General features: G+C 41.3%; 1 protein-coding gene across 8 annotated transcripts in view; it reads right to left on the minus strand.

The window, feature by feature from the left end:
- Positions 1-20,805, minus strand: part of ARSG (arylsulfatase G) — a 143,020-nt gene that overhangs the window by 37,363 nt on the left and 84,852 nt on the right. The gene's annotated exons all lie outside the window — the stretch shown is intronic.

Consider the following 20,805-nt stretch of genomic DNA (forward strand, 5'->3'; position numbering starts at 1 on the left):
TGAATATTAAGCTGTGACTTTTTTCCTATTGTGTGGGAGAGGAGTTGGGCATCAAGACTGGAATATACACTCTAAAACAGTGCTACTGAGAGTCTTGGTCCATGGACAAAATAGGTCCCTGAGCCACTGGTCCCAGTGAATTTCCAGGAAAGCAAAAAAGAAATGTACCCAATGGGCACAAATACAGTACCAATCTCTGGCACATTGGGAACATAACTGCCATCCCTCCACATTAGATAGCTCAATAGACACTGCTCTAGGAAAAATGTGTGTCTGTGTGTAGTTGCCTTCAAGTCATCTGTTGACTTATAGGTACTCTATAAATTTCATAGGTTTTTCTTAGGCAAGGAATACTCAGAGGTGATTTTGCCAGTTTCTTCCTCTGAAATATAGTCTACAGCACCTGGTGTTCACTGACAGTCCCCCATGCAGTTACTAAGCAGGGCTTACCCTGCTTAGCTTCCAAAATCAAACAAAATCAGGTGCCTTCACAGTATTTAGGTCTAGAGAAAGTACAGTCATCCCTCCTAATGTGCGGATCTGGGATCCGTGCCCTTGAATATATGCGAAGGACTGTTTGCAATGGTGGGCGCACTCCATTTAAGCCTATGGGGCTTGAATAAACGGGAGCCTCCATTTTCTCATGGGGGGGGGGGGCAGAACAGATCCCCCATGAAAATGGAGGACCAACTGTATGTGATACCATAAAGAACTAAAGCCTAAAGTATTTGTAGCTGGCAATGTATGCCTAAATCCCATCAACACCCCTCCCTTCACCCCATGGCTTGCATATAACCAGAAGTGTTTTGCAGGTAACTCAGGAGGGGGAAAAGGAGAGAGAGAGAGAGAGAATGGTGGAGTGTCACTGATATTTACATATAGTATGTTAATTCTGAAAGAGTAACTTCTCTCCTGTATAGGCTTGCAATATCCCGCCTGGGGGCGGAACTTTCCCGATTTGGGGCGGGTCCGCACGGTCCCGCCCCGGTTTGCCCCCGCCCCCGGGCAGGATGTGGCAAGCTGAGGGAGGCTTTCCCTCGCCGCTTGGCCTCCGCTCCCCGCCGCGATCGTGGCGAGGCCCGGGGCCCAGGCGGGGAGGGAATCCTTCACTCAGGGAGGCTTTCCCTCCCCGCCTGGGCCCCGGGCCTCGCTGCGATCGTGGCAGGGGGCGGAGCCCAAGCGGCGAGGGGAAATGTAGGACAAAATTTTCAAATGCAGGACACATTTTGTGTGTCCTACATTTGAAAATTTTGTCCCACATTTTCCCCGGTTTCGAGGTCTGGAGGTATGGCAACCCTACTCCTGTATCCTCATTATACATGGCATATTATATTGGCCATATATCATAACTACTGTAGATTTATGGATTGTTTAATATCCCTATTTGCATAATCACATAGTTGGTGGTTATAATGAACAGGTCCTTTTAAGCAGGTTCTCTTCTCTTTCAAAACCCACACTGAAATCCTTTCTTCATGAATCTCCTCCCACATTATCACAACAGAATGTAGAATCTAAGGAGCCAATAAGGGTATCCAGAAAGAATAACAATTTCTCCTTTACCCATTGGATAAAGCACATTTCTTATAGGGTAATGGGGCAGGAAACTGGTCTTTTATCTTGCAGGGAGGAAGGAGGATTGGTTGGGGACATGTGAGAAGTTTACAAAATTATGAATGCTTTGAAGAGAATTAAATTATTCTCTATCATGAAAGGCCAGAGCTAGACATCATACAGTGAAACTGACTGTATGTTGTTAAAGACCGATAAAAGGAAGTAGTTCCAGAAACACATAATTAATGAAATTCATTACTCTAGGATGTGGTCAGAGCTTGCTAACACAAGTCACTTTTTTTAAAGGTCATTCAAAGTAATGTCTAATAACAAGATATCTTAGCAAGACAGCTAAGAATGGAACTCTGTGTTCCTAGGCTGTACATATGCCTCCATTAAATTGTTGATTTGAGGGAGGAACAGAAAAGCTCAGTATCTAACTTGCACCTGTTTGGTTCTCTTAATGCCATGCTGGCTGAGAGGTTCTGGGAGTCATTGCAAAGTAAAGTAGCTTTTCTAACCTGTCTCTCAAAGACATAGTCTTACCCATTGAGGATTCTTGTCTTCAACAGAAAGGCTATGGAAAAACTCTTTTTAAAGTCCATGGACTTGGCACAGTGGTTAAATGCCTGTACTGCAACCACAAAGTTATGAGTTTGATCCCAGGAGCTCCAAGGTCCACTCAGCCTTCCTTAGGTCACTAAAATGAGAACCCACCTTGTTGGGGGCAATTAGCTTACATACTGTAAACTGCTTAGCAAGTGCTAGTTTACTGAGAAGCAGTATAGAAATGTACTTGCTGTTGCTGTTGCTATAACTTCCCCTATCTCCTCAACTCCACCTATTCTGAAAAGCTTTAAACTGGTGTGCTTTATGGACCATGCTATCCTTTTGATTTTGATTGTGACTGCTGTAGTTCTGGACAGGGTTTCTATACTGACCATGGCGGGGTACAGACTGCTCAAAAAGGGCAGCCTGCCAGCGCCTGCTTTTCTGCCAGAGGGAAGCCTCAGCTGCCAAACGGCGAGGCTTCCCACCGGCGGAAGAAGAACCCACAAAAATCGGGTTCTTTCTATGACGTGGCAGCAGCGTAACAAGTGCGCCAGAGTGCACCAGAGGCGCACACGTTACACAAGTGCCATGCGGCACTGTGCAGATGCCGCACTGCACTTGTGTAACAATGGTAGTGCCCATCTGTACAGGGCGCCACCATTTTGACGCCCTTGTCACGTGCAAGGGGCACTGTCCCTCGCATACAATCATAGAATCATAGAATCGTAGAGTTGGAAGAGACCACAAGGGCCATCCAGTCCAACCCCCTGCCATGCAGGAAATCACAATCAAAGCATCCCCGACAGATGGCCATCCAGCCTCTGCTTGAAGACCTCCAAGGAAGGAGACTCCACAACACTCTGGGGGAGTGTGTTCCACTGTCGAACAGCCCTTACTGTCAGGAAGTTCCTCCTAATGTTGAGGTGGAATCTCTTTTCCTGCAGCTTGCATCCATTGCTCCGGGTCCTAGTCTCTGGAGCAGCAGAAAACAAGCTTGCTCCCTCCTCAATATGACATCCTTTTAACTATTTGAACAGGGCTATCATATCACCTCTTAACCTTCTCTTCTCCAGGCTAAACATCCCCAGCTCCCTGAGTCGTTCCTCATAGGGCAAGGTTTCCAGACCTTTCACCATTTTAGTCGCCCTCCTTTGGACACGCTCCAGTTTCTCAATGTCCTTTTTGAATTGTGGTGCCCAGAACTGGACACAATATTCCAGGTGGGGCCTGACCAGAGCAGAATATAGTGGCACTTTGACTTCCCTTGATCTAGACACTATACTATTGATGCAGCCTAAAATCGCATTGGCCTTGTTAGCTGCTGCATCGCACTGTTGACTCATGTTCAACTTATGGTCTACTTGGACTCCTAGATCCCTTTCACACGTAGTTTCATTCAGCCAGGTGTCCCCCATCCTATATCTGTGCTTTTCGTTTTTCCGCCCTAAGTGCAGTACCTTACATTTCTCTGTGTTGAATTTCATTTTGTTAGCTATGGCCCAGTTTTCTAGTCTGTTCAGGTCATTTTGAATCTTGATCCTGTCCTCTGGAGTATTAGCTACTCCTCCTAATTTGGTGTCATCCGCAAATTTGATAAGTATGCCCCCAATTTTGTCCTCCAAGTCATTGATAAAGATGTTGAATAGCACTGGGCCCAGGACAGAGCCCAGTGGGCCCCCACTGGTCACTTCTCTCCAGGATGAAAAGGAGCCATTGTTGAGCACTCTTTGGCTTCAGCCGATCAACCAATTACAAATCCATGTAACAGTTGCCTTGTCTAGCCCACATTTTACAAGCTTGTTTGCAAGAATGTCATGGGAAACCTTGTCAAAGGCCTTACTGAAATCAAGATATACTATATCCACAGCATTCCCTTCATCTACCAAGCTGGTAATTTTATCAAAGAAAGAGATTAGATTTGTCTGGCATGACTTGTTTCTCTGAAACCCATGTTGAGTTTTTGTGATTATGGAATTGCCATCTAGATGTTCACAGACTCTTTGTTTAATTATCTGCTCCAGAATCTTTCCTGGTATTGATGTCAGACTAACTGGACGATAATTGTTTGGATCCTCTTTTTTCCCCTTTTTGAAGATGGGGACAATGTTTGCCCTCCTCCAGTCTGCTGGGACTTCTCCTGTTCTCCAGGACTTCTCAAAGATTATTGCCAATGGCTCTGATATTACATTTGCCAGTTCTTTTAATACCCTTGGATGTAGTTCACCTGGTCCTGAAGACTTATATTCGTTTAGGTTAAACAGGTATTCCTGTACTATCTCTTTGCTTATTCTGTGCTGAAATTCCTCTTTTCTGTCCTCTGCTCCATTATCGTCAGGTTGAGTTCCCTTTGCCTTTTCTGAGAAGACTGAGGCAAAGAAGGTGTTGAGTAATTCTGCCTTTTCTCTGTCCCCTGTTAGCATTTTGCCATCTTCTCCATGCAGTGGCCCTACCGTTTCCTTCTTCTTCCTTTTGCTGCGGACATATCCCAAAAAGCCTTTTTTGTTGTTCTTAACCTCTCTAGCAAGCCTGAGTTCATTCTGTGCTTTGGCTTTTCTGACTTTACCCCTACATGTGCTTGCTATTTGTTTGAATTCCTCTTTGGTGATTTCCCCCTTTTTCCATTTCTTATACATGTCCCTTTTTAAATTTAGCTCAGCTGAAAGTTCTTTAGTCATCCATCCTGGTTTCTTGAGACATCTCCCATTTTTCTTCCTCACTGGAACTGTTTGAAATTGTGCCTTCAGAATCTCCCTTTTAAGAAACTCCCATCCATCTTGAGCTCCCTTCTCTTTTAGTATTGTTGACCATGGGATCACACTCAGTATTTCTTTAAGTTTACTAAAATCAGCTTTCCTAAAGTCTAGGATGTGTGTCTGACTCTGCCTGACTTCTCCTTTCCATTGTATAACAAACTCCAGGAGAACATGGTCACTTCCACCTAAGGATCCCACCACTTGCACCCCATTAACCAAGTCATCCTTGTTGGTTAGGATAAGATCTAGAATAGTTGAACCCCTTGTTGCCTCTTCCACCTTTTGGACAATGAAATTGTCTCCAAGGCAAGTGAGGAATTTGCTAGACCTTAAGGATTTGGCTGAGTTTGACTTCCAGCAAATATCAGGATAGTTGAAGTCGCCCATCACTACTACATCTCTCCTTTCTGAATGTGTGGTTATCTGTTCTAGAAAGGCATCATCCAATTCCTCCATCTGACTTGGGGGTCTGCATGTGACGAGGGCATCCTTTTTGGCCCGTCTGGACTGGGCCCAAATTACATTTTAGTGTATTGCTGCTCCCCCCCCCCACACACACACATTTTCAGGTTTTTAATTAGAGAATCATGGCAAAGAAAGAAGTAACCAATCTTATAATCCAAACTTCAGACCGAGAATACTAGCTGGGTAAAATGAACGGTCAAACAGGATTGATGTTTACAGCATGACACCTCATTATGTCAGATGTTTCATGTTCAGACAACTTGATAGTTCAAAACAATGTAACTGTCTCCATGATCAAACGCAAACCACAGTGCCAATTCCCCATTTCTTGGGGAGATAAGCGATGAAAAAAAGCCATTCTCACTGCTTTTTTCATCACTTATCTCTCCAGGAAAGGGGGAACTGGCACTGTGGGTCTGTAATGGGAACGAAGGACAGCATCTTGATTTTATGTGGCCTAGCTGTACTGTGCTGCTAGTGAAGCATCTCTGAAAACTGAGGTCTGTATCAGGGAAGCTACTGTGGCATTAAATGCACAATCACATATCACCAGTGTGGTATAGTGGTTTTAGTGTTATACTAAGACGCCAGGAGGTCAGTGTTCAAATTTTCGCTCAACAATGGAAATTCACTGGGTGACTGTAGACAAGTCACACTCTTTCAGCCTCAGAGGAAGGCAATAGCCCTCACCCATCCGCCAAACAAATCTTACCAAGAAACCCCTGTGATAGGGTCAGCATAAGTCAGAAACAACTTAAAGGTTCACAACAACAACATATACGATCCTGTTTAGATCTGTGTCCTTTTGAGAAGCCTATTCACAGGAAGTTTTCCCTCTGTATGTATTGCTTTAGTCTTACAGCAATGATGGAGACTGTACATACTTCAGCGCATCAACAAACCGAAATGGCAAGTAAATGCAAGCATTACATGATGCCATTATAAGGAAAATCCTTTTTCTTATTCTGCTTTTGTCCACATAACTGAAGATGATATTCCTTACTTAAATGCCTCATGCAGCAAAGCAGAACCCTTAGGCAAAACACCTACACCTACACACACACCACCTTCATGAAGAGATGTTGCTCAATCCACAAACCTTTGCCAAGAGATTTGGTAGTAAATGATGGTGCAATTTCTCCCTTGTATCTTGGGTTGACCTAATTTACTGCCCTACTTTTTAATGTGCAGACAAAATCATAAAAGCATCACAAGCATTGATCATCAAATGCAAGTAGGCAAAGTAGCTTGGCATGGCAGATTTTGGTGGAAAGATTTTCTTCACCCTTGAGGCATAAGAGGGGAAAAGAGCATCGAAAGGGAAAGGGGAACAGGCACTGGCTCCCTAGCTAGAGATCTAGATAACAGTTTATTCAGAGCAGGTGTACAACTCCTGTATGATACACAGACACACACGTATATACACAGAATGAGAAATGTCAGGCTTACACTAACATAGAACAGGAAAGCTGCAGCAGCAAACCATGAGAGTTTAAGGTTTTCTGCATGGCTCTGCATGTTTCTAAAACAGTAAAGCAGACATTTACGCAGGATAAAAAAAGAAATAAGCCATAAGAAAAAAACAAGTTCAAAGGGGGGCGGGGAGTGTGTGCTGAAAAGTCCTCAGTCCAACCAAGAAGGGAATGGCCTAGAGCCATGAAACTTAGGTGGTATTCCATGTATTCAGTCCGAAGTTCGATGCACTTGGCACATTGTTTCTCAAGTTTCTTTCACCTTTCCAAAATTTTTACTGAAATACTGCTCTGCTACTAGTATAATATCTGAATCATTCAAAATGTTTCTCCCTTTCAAACTATTTTTACAATATGGAAAGAGGAAATCGTTGATGCAGCAAGATCTGGTGAGCAGGGTGGGTGGTCTATGCCCACAAACCCCAAATTCCTGAAAACACCCATTGTCTTGTCAGTCCTGTGAACGATGCATTGTTCTGCAAACTGAGAACACCTTTCTCAACTTCCCTTGCTGTTTTTTCTTTAATGCCTCCTTTAATCAGCACAGGAATTTAGAACAGTATTCTGCATTATATCATCTTTTAGAAGATAGTCAAAATACCTTCTTTCTCCCAAAAAAACTGTGGCCATGGCCCTTCCTGCTGATCTTGAATTTCTTCAGCCATGGACAAACTGAGTGCTGCCACTGCAAGGACTACTGTTTGGTCTCTGGATCATAGTGATGAAACCATATTTCATCAACAGTGATGAGTCATTCCAAAAAGTTATCATTAGATCACTCAAAATGCTGGAAAATCAACTTGGAGGTATCCATTCAATTTAATTTCTGGTCAGCATTCAAACATTTCAACACCCACTTGGCTGACACCTACTGTATAGCCAACTGCTCATGAATGATAAACTCAATGCATTCCTGGGATATCTCTAGTGTCTCAGCAATTGTTTTAGCTGATCTGTCAAAATCAGGTCATGAACATGCTCAACAATTTCATGAGTTGACACTATTGCAGGCCTCCCAGACCTTGCTGCACCCTTGGTCTTGAAATCTCCATGCTGAAAGCCACTTTTTCCCAGTTGAGTATGTTCAACACTTGTCACTCAATGTTTACATCACACACTCATGGATTTCCTTTGGCGTATTCTTCTGTAGGAACTGCATGATGGCTTAGAAAGTTTGGCCCTTGAAAATTCCACACTTTTCATTGACATGATTCTATCAACAATCTGAAAAAATTCAGAAATAGCTATGATTCTGCAAATTGGCAGTTTACATTACAAAAGAAAATTCTTTGTGTTCTCTTCCAACTCTTGAGTCTATGATTCTAAACTACAGTGACAAAACTGTGCTCAGATTTTGGTAAGTGGGTCAGGCCAAGAACTTTTCAGCACCCTCTCATAAAACAGACATTCCAAATGTCTACAACACACGAAAAGGACTTCATCTGGCACTGAAAGGAGATCAAGGTCACTCCCTTGAAGGAACGCCTTCCAAAGACAGGTCTTGAATCCTGTGCTGAGAGAGGCAAGATTTAAATTAACTAAATGAATAATAAATAAAATAAATAGTTTGCACCTTCCAAAAAAGCCCTGCTTCAGCTCCTCATTTACCTCATTTTTGAAGCTACTGGAGCCAAAGAAGGGTCGCCAAAGCTTCTCTTGCATTATAAATAGCAGCTTTAAGAAATTGAGCTTTGCTGGGAACAGCAAAGTTAAGCTTTCCTTCCTTGAATCTTTCCTTCCCTACAGCCCTGCAATTGTACAGGCTCCCCCTCAGTTCCAAGTAGAAAAAAATCAAAATTCCAAAGAGGGGATTTCCATGAAGAAAAAAAAAGGCTGGTTGCTATAACGAAAGTATGTAGAAAAACCATACAAGAGTTGACATGTTTTTTGTCTCTAACTATGCAGACTCCATACCCTGCTAGCAAAATCAAAGGCTGTGCAACTGTAGGCTAGAATTGGAACTGTGTTAGGAATACAAAAATGTGCACGAAGGAGACAACTCAAAATAGGCTACTTAAGTTGGCCTCAATTCCATGACTATTACCACCAATCAGTACTCATTGTTTATTATCTAGACTCACTTTGTCTCCTCTACTCTGGGGCAATGTTTGTTCATAGATCCATTTCAGTGCTACACACCTGTATTTATGACTGACATTTGTTAGTTCATCCATCACTTTAGGTAGATTCCAGTTTTTATAAGACTGCATATGTAAATCCTCTGACTTCATTAGTGTCTATATACTGCCATTTCTCAATATACTTCCTTTTGTTTTCAACAGTACAAGTCTCTCTGTGTATACTTCATGCACAGCCTGAAGCAATCTCCTGGCTACAGAAGTCTGTGCCTCAATAATGTATTCATGACTTTAAGAAGTTATGGGGCTCCTTTTCTCTCGCCAAAGGCAAGTAAGCAACAATAACAACAACACCCTTGTTATGTTTCCAAAGCACTAATTGGTCTCCCAGTCAAATATGTATGTACTGTTGATAAATGTTCTTGCCCAACAGATGCTTTGCAACTTCTTCCATTAAAATGCTGGCACGCAGCCAGCAATGCCAGCATGCCACAACCTTTTCCCAGTGCAGCCAGCTGTGTTCATTTCCTCGTCTAGCTGTCGTCTCCCTCCTATCCCTAGGGCAATAATTTAAGTGGCTTGATGTTATCAGTGATTATTTTTTGTAAAATTAATCTCTTAAATTTATTGTGATTTGTATTTTGCTTTGGAAGATGCTCCAAGTGGTTGTTTTTTAAATTTACCTTTAAAGGAGGCATATAAATTTCTCAAATAAAATAAAATGTGGTATCTGTGACAAATACTTTGTACTTTTGCTGCCAACTGAGTTGACGGATATTAAAGACCCAACGGATATCTCCCACGGCTATACATTCTTATCTTTCACAATGAATGGATAGTTTTCTAAAGTACAGATGATGTATGTGTACGTGTGTGTGTGTGTGTGTGTGTACATATATATGGAACTCAAAGATACTTTGCAGAAATTCAACAATGGCACCTGGCATCACCTCAATGCATTAAGAAAGATTTGATCTTGTATGGAATATAGGCCATAGAAACCCTTGAGTCAGCCTTTGGCTAAACTGGCTAAAGTGGAGAAGTGACTAAGGTTAAAATTAGAGATTCACATCCTTTAATATGAACCTCTTCATGGGATGTGAGAATGGGGCAATACTCTGAGTGCTGGGCTTGGGCCCATTCGCTTTTATACCCAAGAAGACTCTCTCTCTTTTTCTCTCTCTGACCCACACTTGGCTGAACAATGTTAACACTAGGGCAATGGCATGGGGCAATGCCTGACCCACTTGCATGACCCAGATGGATTGCAGCTGGAATCATCCAGCATATGTTTGAAAGAAGGAAACACTGAAGCTGAAATGGGACATCAAAACAGGAAGGCAAATGATACAATTTCCCTGTGCCTTATTTCAGTAGTACCAGAGGCGAGGCTGATACAGTTCCAACTATATCACAGGTGCACAAGAGCACTGCAACAGGCTTCAGCATAGGATATTGCTCCTAAGTCTGTTAAATTAAAGCCACTGGAGATAATAGCTTTCTGTGAATTGCATTTGTGTTCTTATGTCTTTTGTTCCCCCAGTATGATGCATATACATTATGATGGCCCCTTCCATATAGCCAATTATTTGGAGAACCTGTCTTTTGGCAAGTACCACCATGTTTTCTCTTAAGGCTAGGTGTAATGTATATTCTATAGAACTACTTATGGTAGATTTGCCTGTATTCCTTATGCCACAAGAAGATGCCCACGTAATAACTTGGAAGCAGTCTATGGAACACAGTTTACTGCACTATAGTCTTTATAACCAGATTCAACAAGCCAAAATCTATCCATTATTAAGTAAGATGAATGGAAGATCAGACCTTTTTAATGTAAAATTCTTGCTGGAAGATAAATGCCCCAATGTCACTCTTGCAGTTGCCAGATTTCTTTCTGAGGCAGCTAGAATCGGAATCCATTATGTATAAAGGGACAGTTAGTTTTATCATTAGAGTTAGAGTTTGTTAGAGGTATATTTTGCAACTTCCTCTCCTCTTGTTTTATTGTGGGAAATTTTGAGAACTTGAATATCTAAATGCCTAAATTTTGGGTCTATGGACCATAATAAATTATGACTGACTGACTGCCAGGCCTCAGCACCACCAGCATTCCTGCAAGGCAGAGGTGGCGATGGGATTCAGAAGAATGCAGTGGAATACAAAACCAAGCTTCTCAGTTTCTGTTACGATACAGCTCACACTCTGGGATATGTGATAATTGATTATCAAAACTCAAAATCATATGTTTGCCTTGAAGGTAAAAAGATACTTCGTAACCTCCCACTCCTTTTTTCTTTTTCTTAAAAAAAAAGCAACAACTTAATGAATCCAGAGCCAGATTCACTTGGAGTACTGTGTGACTGTTTTGGTCACTGCACCACAAAAAACAACATAATATTGTAAAGCTTGACAAGATGGAGAAAAAAGCAACCAAATCTACCAGTAGCCTGAAGCAACACCAGAGAAGGAAAGGTTGCAATATTTGAGGCTGTTAATCATAGCAAATAAATAAATAAATAAATAAAAATTAAAAAATGAGTAAGTGAAAATTATACAGGTAAAACAATGGGCTGGTACAGACTAGCAGTAAGTGATGGTTTGGGGGCAGCATGGGGGCGTGGCATTTAGAAGATGCATGCCCCGATGATGCCCTCAAGCTGGCATCAAGTTGCCCACCAGACCAGATGGTGAGCAGCATTGCAGCACTCCGGCAGCATAGCAATTATACGCTGCACACCACAGAAGCACTTTAAAGCTGCAGCGGAAAGGCCACCCTTCTGCCAGCTCAAAAAGGAGCTGCCAGCTCAAAAAGGTTGGTTGCCGGAGCCCCAATCCGGGGCTCAAAGGGCCGTCTGTTTTGGCTCCACGTCTGGTGTGGAGAAAATGGATAAGGGGGAAAATTTTTCCCTACTTCCTCTCACAACGCAAGAACCTCAGGCCATCCAATGAAACTGAATGATAGTAAATTCAGATCAAGCAAAAGGAAACATTTCTTTACAAAGTATGCAAGGGATCTTCTAGCAGTAAATAAAGGAAAGAAATTGGTAGCATGAACTTTCATAGACCCAAGACTATGGAAGTTCATGTTACCAGCTTCTTTCTTTCAGCTAGTCTCAAAGGTGCTACATGATCCCTTTGTCTGATATTCCAGACTAACATGGTTTACAGGAATCATTGAAAAATGTCTTTGGGGAAAAAGGAGAATAATATAAAGCAAAATTCTGCATGTAAGTAAGTTCATGTTTGTGGCTCTTCTTAGGTAATTTAGAGTATGGGTTTGAAAAAATAAATATGTAACATTTCTGCTCTTGGAAATTACCTTCAATAAATTGGGTGTTACCTTCAAGGTATGCCAGGTAGCTGCCAAGCAAACAGATGTTCCTTTTTTATTTGTCTTTTCCAAAGCCAGATTCAAAGAAGAGCTATAAGTCTGGACTTAGCTGAATGCAAGTTTTATTTGATTACCACATAGTGTCTTCACTGAAATATTTTACAATCCCATTCTAACAAACCATCAACTATTGGACCAGCAATAGGCTACATAGTTCTGCAATCTCTCTCTTTCTTCTTTTCTTCTGTTAAATAACACTCTCTTGTTTGGTCCAAACTAGAAAACTGGGTTAAATGTTCCTTCAAATCAGAATCAAATCTCAAATACAAATATGAGCAGTTCCTCTTTTAGGGACATTTCCACAGACACAGTTTCCTAAAATGGTTAGATTAATCTTTGCAATCTTAAATAAAAGACATATTTAGTATGTCTGTGATTTGGCCCCAAGTTCGAAATCTTTTGCTATACTCTTGTAATCTTCCAATTTCACAGTATGACCTGAAATACATGTAGGAATTGTAGGAAAAGCTTCAAACAGAGGGTGCTTTATATTCCCATTGTTTGATTCAGGACACAGGCCAATCAGCATCATGGACCAGTTCACTGGTATGTTACATTCTCAGGACACCACAGTCTTGTTTTTAATGCTCATTAAAGGGATAATTATTTATAATACTTTACCTCAATGAAATACTGATGCACCAATACACTGCAGATGCAGTTTTTACTTTTTGGTTCTACCTATCAATAACTACCTTACGAGGTGAGCACCAATAGTTGCCAATGTGTCTCATAAATAGTACTTTTCAAAGCATGTAAGAACATAATGAACATAATAAAATATCCATGACAAACCAGCTGACTCACCATAATCAGTTTTATTAAATCTGGCATGCTTTTCCCAGCTTGTAAAAAAAGCATTTACCACACCGCAGTGCCAAAGGGACCAGATACAAGCAGCAAGAAATGTAAATACCTGCCCTCGCTCAGCTTCAAGTACTTCTTCAGAAGAAAGTATTTAAACACAACTGGAAAAAAAAATATCAGTGATCACTCCTGCTGACAGCTTATGTAAGACAAATGTCACAGCTAGTATTAGTAATAATTCCAGTGGCACTTACATGGTAAAATATATTCATATAATGCTAGTAATGAGAGAATAACACCTGTGGAACTCATTAACAAGTACTAAGAAAGGCCAATTATCACAGGTATTTATCCAGTGAATTAACTTTTGTAATTAGGTAGATTAATTCTCACCTTTGAAAGTTACAACTCTGTGTGTGTGTGTGTGTGTGTGTGTGTGTGTTTCACCAGAACATATTACATTCTTCACCTACCACTGTAAAAACGTTGTGTACTTAATCCCTGGGTCTATAAGTTCTGTATTTGGACTCAAGGGTTAGGAGGACCAGGGAGAAGCCATAAAAGAACAACCCAGGAGGGAAACAAGCAGCACCCAACAGCAGTAGCAAGATACACAGGCAAAAGAATCATGGGCTAGTGGCACACAGGCAAAAGTAAAAGGGGTCAAAGTCAAGTATATAGCCAAGAGGAAGTTGCGGCAAGGTGATGTAAGGACAAGAACAGGGAGGAAAGGACAAGCAGGCACACATAAAGAAATCACCAGAGCAGATACTTGGTCCTGCATGGGAAACAGAATATTCAGAGGAAGTCTGAGGTACACAGAAGCTAAATGACATCTCACTGCTTGGTGCTCCTGACTGTGTGGTGTAAGAAGGGCTCTCCTTGGGCTGGCTAATGTCCACCATAAGCCCTGGCAAGGACAAAGACAGCAAATGCTTGGCAGGTATTAGGGTTGTCAGATGTCCCTTATGATAAGCTATGTCCTTTCTTTGAGGGTTGGAAAGCTTTTCCTTTCATACAGATGGAACAAGATGCCAAGAAATCCTGAATTTTGGGGTATAAACCCTTCATAAAGATGGAAATGTGTGCATTATGTAATTTATGAATGTGGACAAAATGTTAATTTTACAGAGAAACACATCGCTCGGGTAACTAAAATTAGTATTTTCATTTACTATTTAGGTAATTCACAAACTTGTTAACAGCTACTTCCTGACTGTCAACACTATATGTCAAGATTTTCAACAGTCCCTTACTGCTTTTTTGAAAAACTGGCTACACTTATGGGTACCTACAGCGCCATCTTCGGTCTCCTATCCTTGGTTGGTCACAATGAGAATGAAGAGCTGAAGGAACTGGCTGCAAGTGCTTCCAAGGAAATAAACTTGCATCAGAAGACTCAGGTTCAAAGCCCTACATAGCCGGGGGAAATCATCAGTTGGCCTTGAGCATACAATCCTTTTAGGTGACAGGGTTGTTTTGGGGATAAAAATAATATATTGTGACCTAGCCTGAGCCTACGCAATGAGCCAAGAAAAGAACATAATTAATAATTGATTTGAGCAATCCAGATAGCTGAGGAAAAGACCCTGACTTTCTCCTTCACCTCCTTTCTCGGTCATTCTGCAATAGATTATTAAGTAACATTCAAAGGGACATAGCCAGTTAGTTTGTTGTGATGAAAAGGACATGGGAAAGGAAATCATGTGCTAACTTTCCATTGTTTAGATGAGAAATGCCACATAATTAATACTGTATTGTTTCTCATAATTATATTCCAAGTCAGAGAATATAAATTACACAATGGTTATGACCAATTACCTCAGTTTAAATGCATTGTCTATTCTTAAAGCGATGAGAACAGAATTTCTATAAGATGTATGATATATGTATACAGTGGTCCCTCCACATTCACTGGCATTAGGGTGAAGGTTCCCCATCAATGTGGAAAAACCGCAAATAAAAAACACCAATACAAAACATCTCTCTAGGAACCTTCAGGTCCTCCAGTGCAATTCTATGGTCAACCTCTGCCAGAGACTGATCACAGAATCATGCTGAAGAACTTACAAATGCCTAGAGAAGTGTTTCCTCTAGGAACTTCTAGGTCAGTGATGGCGAACCTATGGCACGCATGCCTGAGGTGGCACTCAGATCCCTCTCTGTGGGCACATGTGCCATCGTCCCAGCACAGAGTTTGCCAGAGTTTGTTACTAGAAAGCCAGAGGGACATGGCACTTTGAAATAAATAAGTGGGTTTTGGGTTGCAGTTTGGGCACTTGGCCTCAAAAAGGTTCACCATCACTGTTCTAGGTTCTCCAGCACAACTCTATGGTCAACTTCTAGCAGAGTTGTGCTGGAGGACCTAGAGATTACTAGAGGGAACATATTTATCAAAACAGCAAATAATCAAATTCACAAAGTCAAAGTTGCAAATGCAGAGGGCCAACTGTAGTTAGAAATTCTGCAGTTTGGCTAAAATTATCTTAATGAGTTAGAAGCAGGGCTAATCAGAGGGATGATTGGGAGGGCCATTTGATCCAGGTCTCAAATACAAAGAAAGCCTCAGATTTAAACTCTTGTTCTCTTTTGACAACTGATTTGCAGCTTGCTTTTTATGTGCAGGTTGTACCAACTAGGGGTCAAGAATGTTGGAAATGGGTTCACCATGCTTAATATCCATCTTGACACTGAAAGGTAGTTCTTACGCATTTGCAAAGAAAAGGCAAGAAGAGCATCTGTAAGGTTTTTGGGACCTGAACAGACAGGCCAAAATAAAGCTGCTTCTGGTCACTTTGGGAAGTATGCTGTTTAAATGTTTAAGGACTGGAGTGGTGCTTTGGTGCAGCTTCTGGCCTCTTAAGATGTGTGTGCCATTTAAACAGCATACCTCCCAAGTGACCCAAAACAACTTTATTTTGGTCTGCCTGTTCGGGCCCATAAAAAAATCAAATTAAGCCTCCCTTTTTGGGAGGGGGTATATCTCATTTTGATTTCATGTATCATCATTTTTACAATTTTCAATATGGTGGTGCTGGGGGAGGGGCTCAACAGTTGCTCCAGATCTCAGAGGACTGGGACAGAACTGTTTATTTTTCACACATCAAGAACTGATTGACTGCACAGGTTGTTAAGTTGCTCAAATGGTGAATAGCTAGCCTTCTGCTGAAGAGTGAAGACTTTCCTTTACAGCTGATGCATGAAACATGCCTTCTTCTAGATGTTGGTGGAATACAACTCCCATCAGTAACATCCAGGATAGCAAATGATGAGAGATTATTACTACCTAGAACATTTACAGGCTAGCCACTTTGAATTTTTAAGGATGGTGGGATATAAATAACAAGCATGAGATATTTTGCTGGATTAGACCAAGCCATCCCTGAGACCAACTAAGCTACGACAATAGTCTGTCAGCATCAATAATAGCTACCAGGCAGATGATTCAGGAAGCAGAATGGGGCATGAAGAGGACAGTCCTCTGCTTTTGTCTGCACCTATCACCAAAGGAATAGACAATATCTTTCAATTGCTCATACAGTATTTGCTGTTTCATGAACTGCCTAACTTTATTTAAAGCCAAATGAGTCATCCCACTGATAACTTTGCTACATCTTGAAATAGTGATTTATTATGTTAAATGTCTGTTAGAGAAAAATGCAATACTGAAAAACTAAGCAGTCAGCCCTCCATAACCACAGATTCATTATCCATAGAGTCAACCATTCATGGTTTGAAAATGTTTTTAAAAATGTACATTCCAAAAGCAAACTTTGATTGTGCCATTTTATATAAGAGACACCATTTTACTACATCATTGTATTTAATGGGACATGAGCATCCACTGATTTTGGTATCCATAGGGAGTCCTGGAATCAAACCCCAGCACATTCTTCACTTTTCCAATAACACCACACACTGAAAGAAGGTAGAAAACAATGAGAAATTCAGAATCACTAGAGCCTCTTTAAGGGGAAATGCCAAAGTTACCTCACAATATTAACAAGGCCAGGAGAAAGATGGCCAGGACCTCTGGTGGTCAAGTTCCATGCCTTGCATAGATATTTGCCTCCTTTTTTAGAGGTAGATTGCCTAGAAGAACTGCTCCTCATGCTCTTGCAGAATCTGCGATTTCTGAAAAAACCCATCACATTCCATGCTGGACAACTGTATATAAAGAAGAGATCCACAACCAAAGATTTGGATAAGTACAGTCGCCCCTCCATTTTCATGGACTTTGAATCCATGTCCCTCATCCATTCACAGGCAGCAAATGCAGGTGGACAAAATGAGGTGTGCATCACCATTCAAGCCAATGGGTTTTGAATACTGGTGGTTTTCCATGTCTGCGGGGGGGTACGGGGACGGATTCCCCATGAAAATGGAGGGGCTACTGTATATTTCTCCTATATATTCCACTCCATATGCATGTTCTCAGTAGTTCTTCCTTGGAGGATATGCCTGTCCTCACACATCCGATGAAGGGTGAGACTGAGATAACAACAGCCTGCAACAGGGCAATTAATAATGCTCATGGCTGAGGCAACATTTGAACTGCCGACTCATCAGTTTACAATTAATATTTTAAAGGTGAATTAAATGGAGTAGGAAGGCCCCTTTAGCTCTCACACTCCTGATTTTTAAAATTTAAATAAACAGCATAAGGAAGAGGAACAAATTGGTACTGTGATATGGGGATTCTTCTTTAATAAAATCATTTACCTCCAGCATAAATATTAAGTGGCATGTGTACATGCACACACACACACACACACACACACTTATTTGTAATGGAATTAATTCTCACTGGCTACAATGGGAACTTTCTACCAGTGCAAATAACTGGTGCAAAGGGGCCCTAATTCATACTGGGCCCACAGTGGATATGGATAAGTTCCTCCTTCATCTGTGCCATAGTCTCAATGTGGACCACCTCAATCTCTATAGACAGACAGATTCATCTAACCACCCATCCACCCCAAACTGTCCCAGTTACCATGCAAGATCTAAAGAAATTAATAACATCACATTTAGTTTGTGCTCAGTCACTACACTTAAGTGGGAAACATATGGCCCTCAAAATGCCATTAGACTGCAACTTCCAGAATCTCGTACTAATGGCAAGGGCTGCTGGGACTTTCAGTCCAGCAATATCTGAACAACTGTATGATTCCCACTCTTACACTACACTAATCTCAGTCACAGACAATGGTCTCCCCTGTTGTGCTTCTGCTGTTTTGTAATCATTTCACAAGGCCCCTGATGACTGGCCTCACAGCCTGCTTTCCAAGAGGATTTCTGCCTATGCCTAGCCTAAGGATAACCTCTGGAATTTTCTCACTGGTGTTCCAATTTTGGGGGATCCCTGCCCTGCTTACAGAGGGGATTTTGTCCTCCTTCTGGGTCTCTCCCTTCCTCACAAGGACATGCAAGACAAGGGAAACAGGGATCCTATGACAGGACCAAAAGAGTTTCATTTAACCAGATTTTACTAGTCTATTTTTCCTGGGCAGGAGCTAGCAGAAAATAATCTATAGAGAATCTTGTACTCATGTCTCTCTGGAGCTAATGCCAAGGAGATGACACACCAGGGAGCAGCCCATACAGTTGCTTTCTGCTCTTGGAAACTTCAGATTCCCAAGCTGACAGTGACAAGAGTCAACTGCTCTTTGCATTGTATTCATGAGAGAGAGAATCAACGCAAATCATACTCTTATAGCTAACATTTGCCCATGTAGTTAAGCTACCCCACTGGTTGCTCTCCTCCAAAACCACTGGGGTAGCTTAAGAGATAGGGTAGTGGTTGTCCTCCTATGTAAGGATCTCTCAATATGCACCTCCAACCTCCATAGCTGCTTCTCTCCCTGAGTACAATGCCAGTTGCACCCTCAATTTCTTCCTCACTCATACATACATGTATACCTTTCAAAGCTTCACCACACACATTATGACTCTAAATTGCATAACTTCTACTGCCATTTGTTATTATTTAACTATTTATTTATTAACAACAGAGCTGAACATTACATTGGTTTTTAAAGAAAACAAGTGGAAACAGCAACATCATAAGATCGAGTAATAAAAGATCTAGTAATAAAAATGGAAGGGCTCCATTTGGATGTCACAATAATATGTTGTTTAGCAAAACATGAATGAGTCTAGCTCCCACCCCAGGGGCTAATGTGTTCTGTCCCCTTTTCTCATTCTCTAACAAGACTATGAAGCAAAGCTCAGACAGATAAAACTTGAACTCCCTCTGGAAGCCAAGATGACTAAATTGAGGTTGTCATACTTCAGCCACTCTCATCTCTTCAGCCAGAAGAGATTACTCACTAGAAAAGGCCATAATGCTAGGAAAGGTGGAGGGCAGTAGGAACAGAGGAAGACCAAATACCAGATGGACAGACTCAATCAAGGAGACCATGGGCCTGAGTCTGCAGGACCCGAGCAGGACAGCAAATGACAGGGGACCTGGATATATCTCATTCACAGTACTGTCATGAGTAGAGGCCAACATGGCAGAAGTTAACAGCAACAACAAGCTGTGTCACCTGAATGCTTAACTGTGGTTAATCTTAACTACAATTAATTTAAGAAAACAAGTTTCATAAACCAGAATAGGTTTGTTTAAAACTGACCCTGAATAAGATTAACCACAGTTTGGTGAAAGCTTCTAAACTCTTTCTCCCAGCCAGGTGGAGGGAAGACAGGTGTGGAGAGAGCCTGGGAGTCCAAGGGAACTATAGTCGGAACTTGAGAGTCCCTTATGTAGTCTAGAATGCTCAGAACTGTCCAGCCAGCATGGCAAGCATAGTTCTCCAAGGAGGAACTTTTCTAAACTCTGACTATAGTTTGGTGTGACATTCAGTAATCCTCACATCAACACTTTAAGGTACTGTATATACTCGACTATAAATCGACTTCAGGTTTGGGAGCCAAAATTAAGGATTTTGATATGACCTGTGGATAAGCTGAGGGTAAAACTTAAGGGCATATAACAAAGGATAAAAAGGATGAAGCAAAGGAAAACAATGCCAAAGAACTTAGAAAATTCCAGCAAGCATAACTATTTCTCCTCAAAATAAAGGCTGGATGGATGAGACAGTAGAGGGGGGGGGGGGGTCAGTGATTCCAGGACAGATTACATTTTTGCTTTTCACCTGGGAATGGTTCTTTTTTAAAAAATAGGACTTAAAGTACAGTAATTAGATTGACCGGTGGATGTCAACTTAGGTTTTTTGGTTTAATTTTTTGACTAAATTTCTAGACTTATACAGTACTCTCACATTAATATCTCCATTTTATATATGGATGAAAATAAACATGAAAGGTATTGACTTGCCAAACGTTTCCTAGTAAGATAGTGAGTGAAGTGATGTCCAAATCACAACTAACAGTCTTAATCAAGACATTGTTCATCTGAGAAAACAATGTGGAACCTGTAACATAGAAGCAGAGGCACACATACACACTGCTTCCAAGGAAGTTTTCCCGGCATATCATCAGGATCAATGCCTTAGTTCAATATGCTTGTGTACCTAATTGTTCCAGACTTAATTATATCTAAGCAGTTCCATGAGATTTTGCAGTAAAAATGAGTCTTCCGGTCATAATGAGATAGACATTTTGTAATCTTTATCAGGGCAAAGATCCCAAAAGTGATGTTTGGTATCTTTCAAATTCAGTTTTATCCTGGAAGGCAACAATCTCTGTGAAAGTACTGTGAGCTG

The sequence above is a fragment of the Sceloporus occidentalis genome, unplaced genomic scaffold (assembly GCF_023333645.1).
Source record: "Sceloporus occidentalis isolate IW3139 unplaced genomic scaffold, rSceOcc1.0.p SCAF_1, whole genome shotgun sequence".
NCBI classification, from domain to species: domain Eukaryota; kingdom Metazoa; phylum Chordata; class Lepidosauria; order Squamata; family Phrynosomatidae; genus Sceloporus; species Sceloporus occidentalis.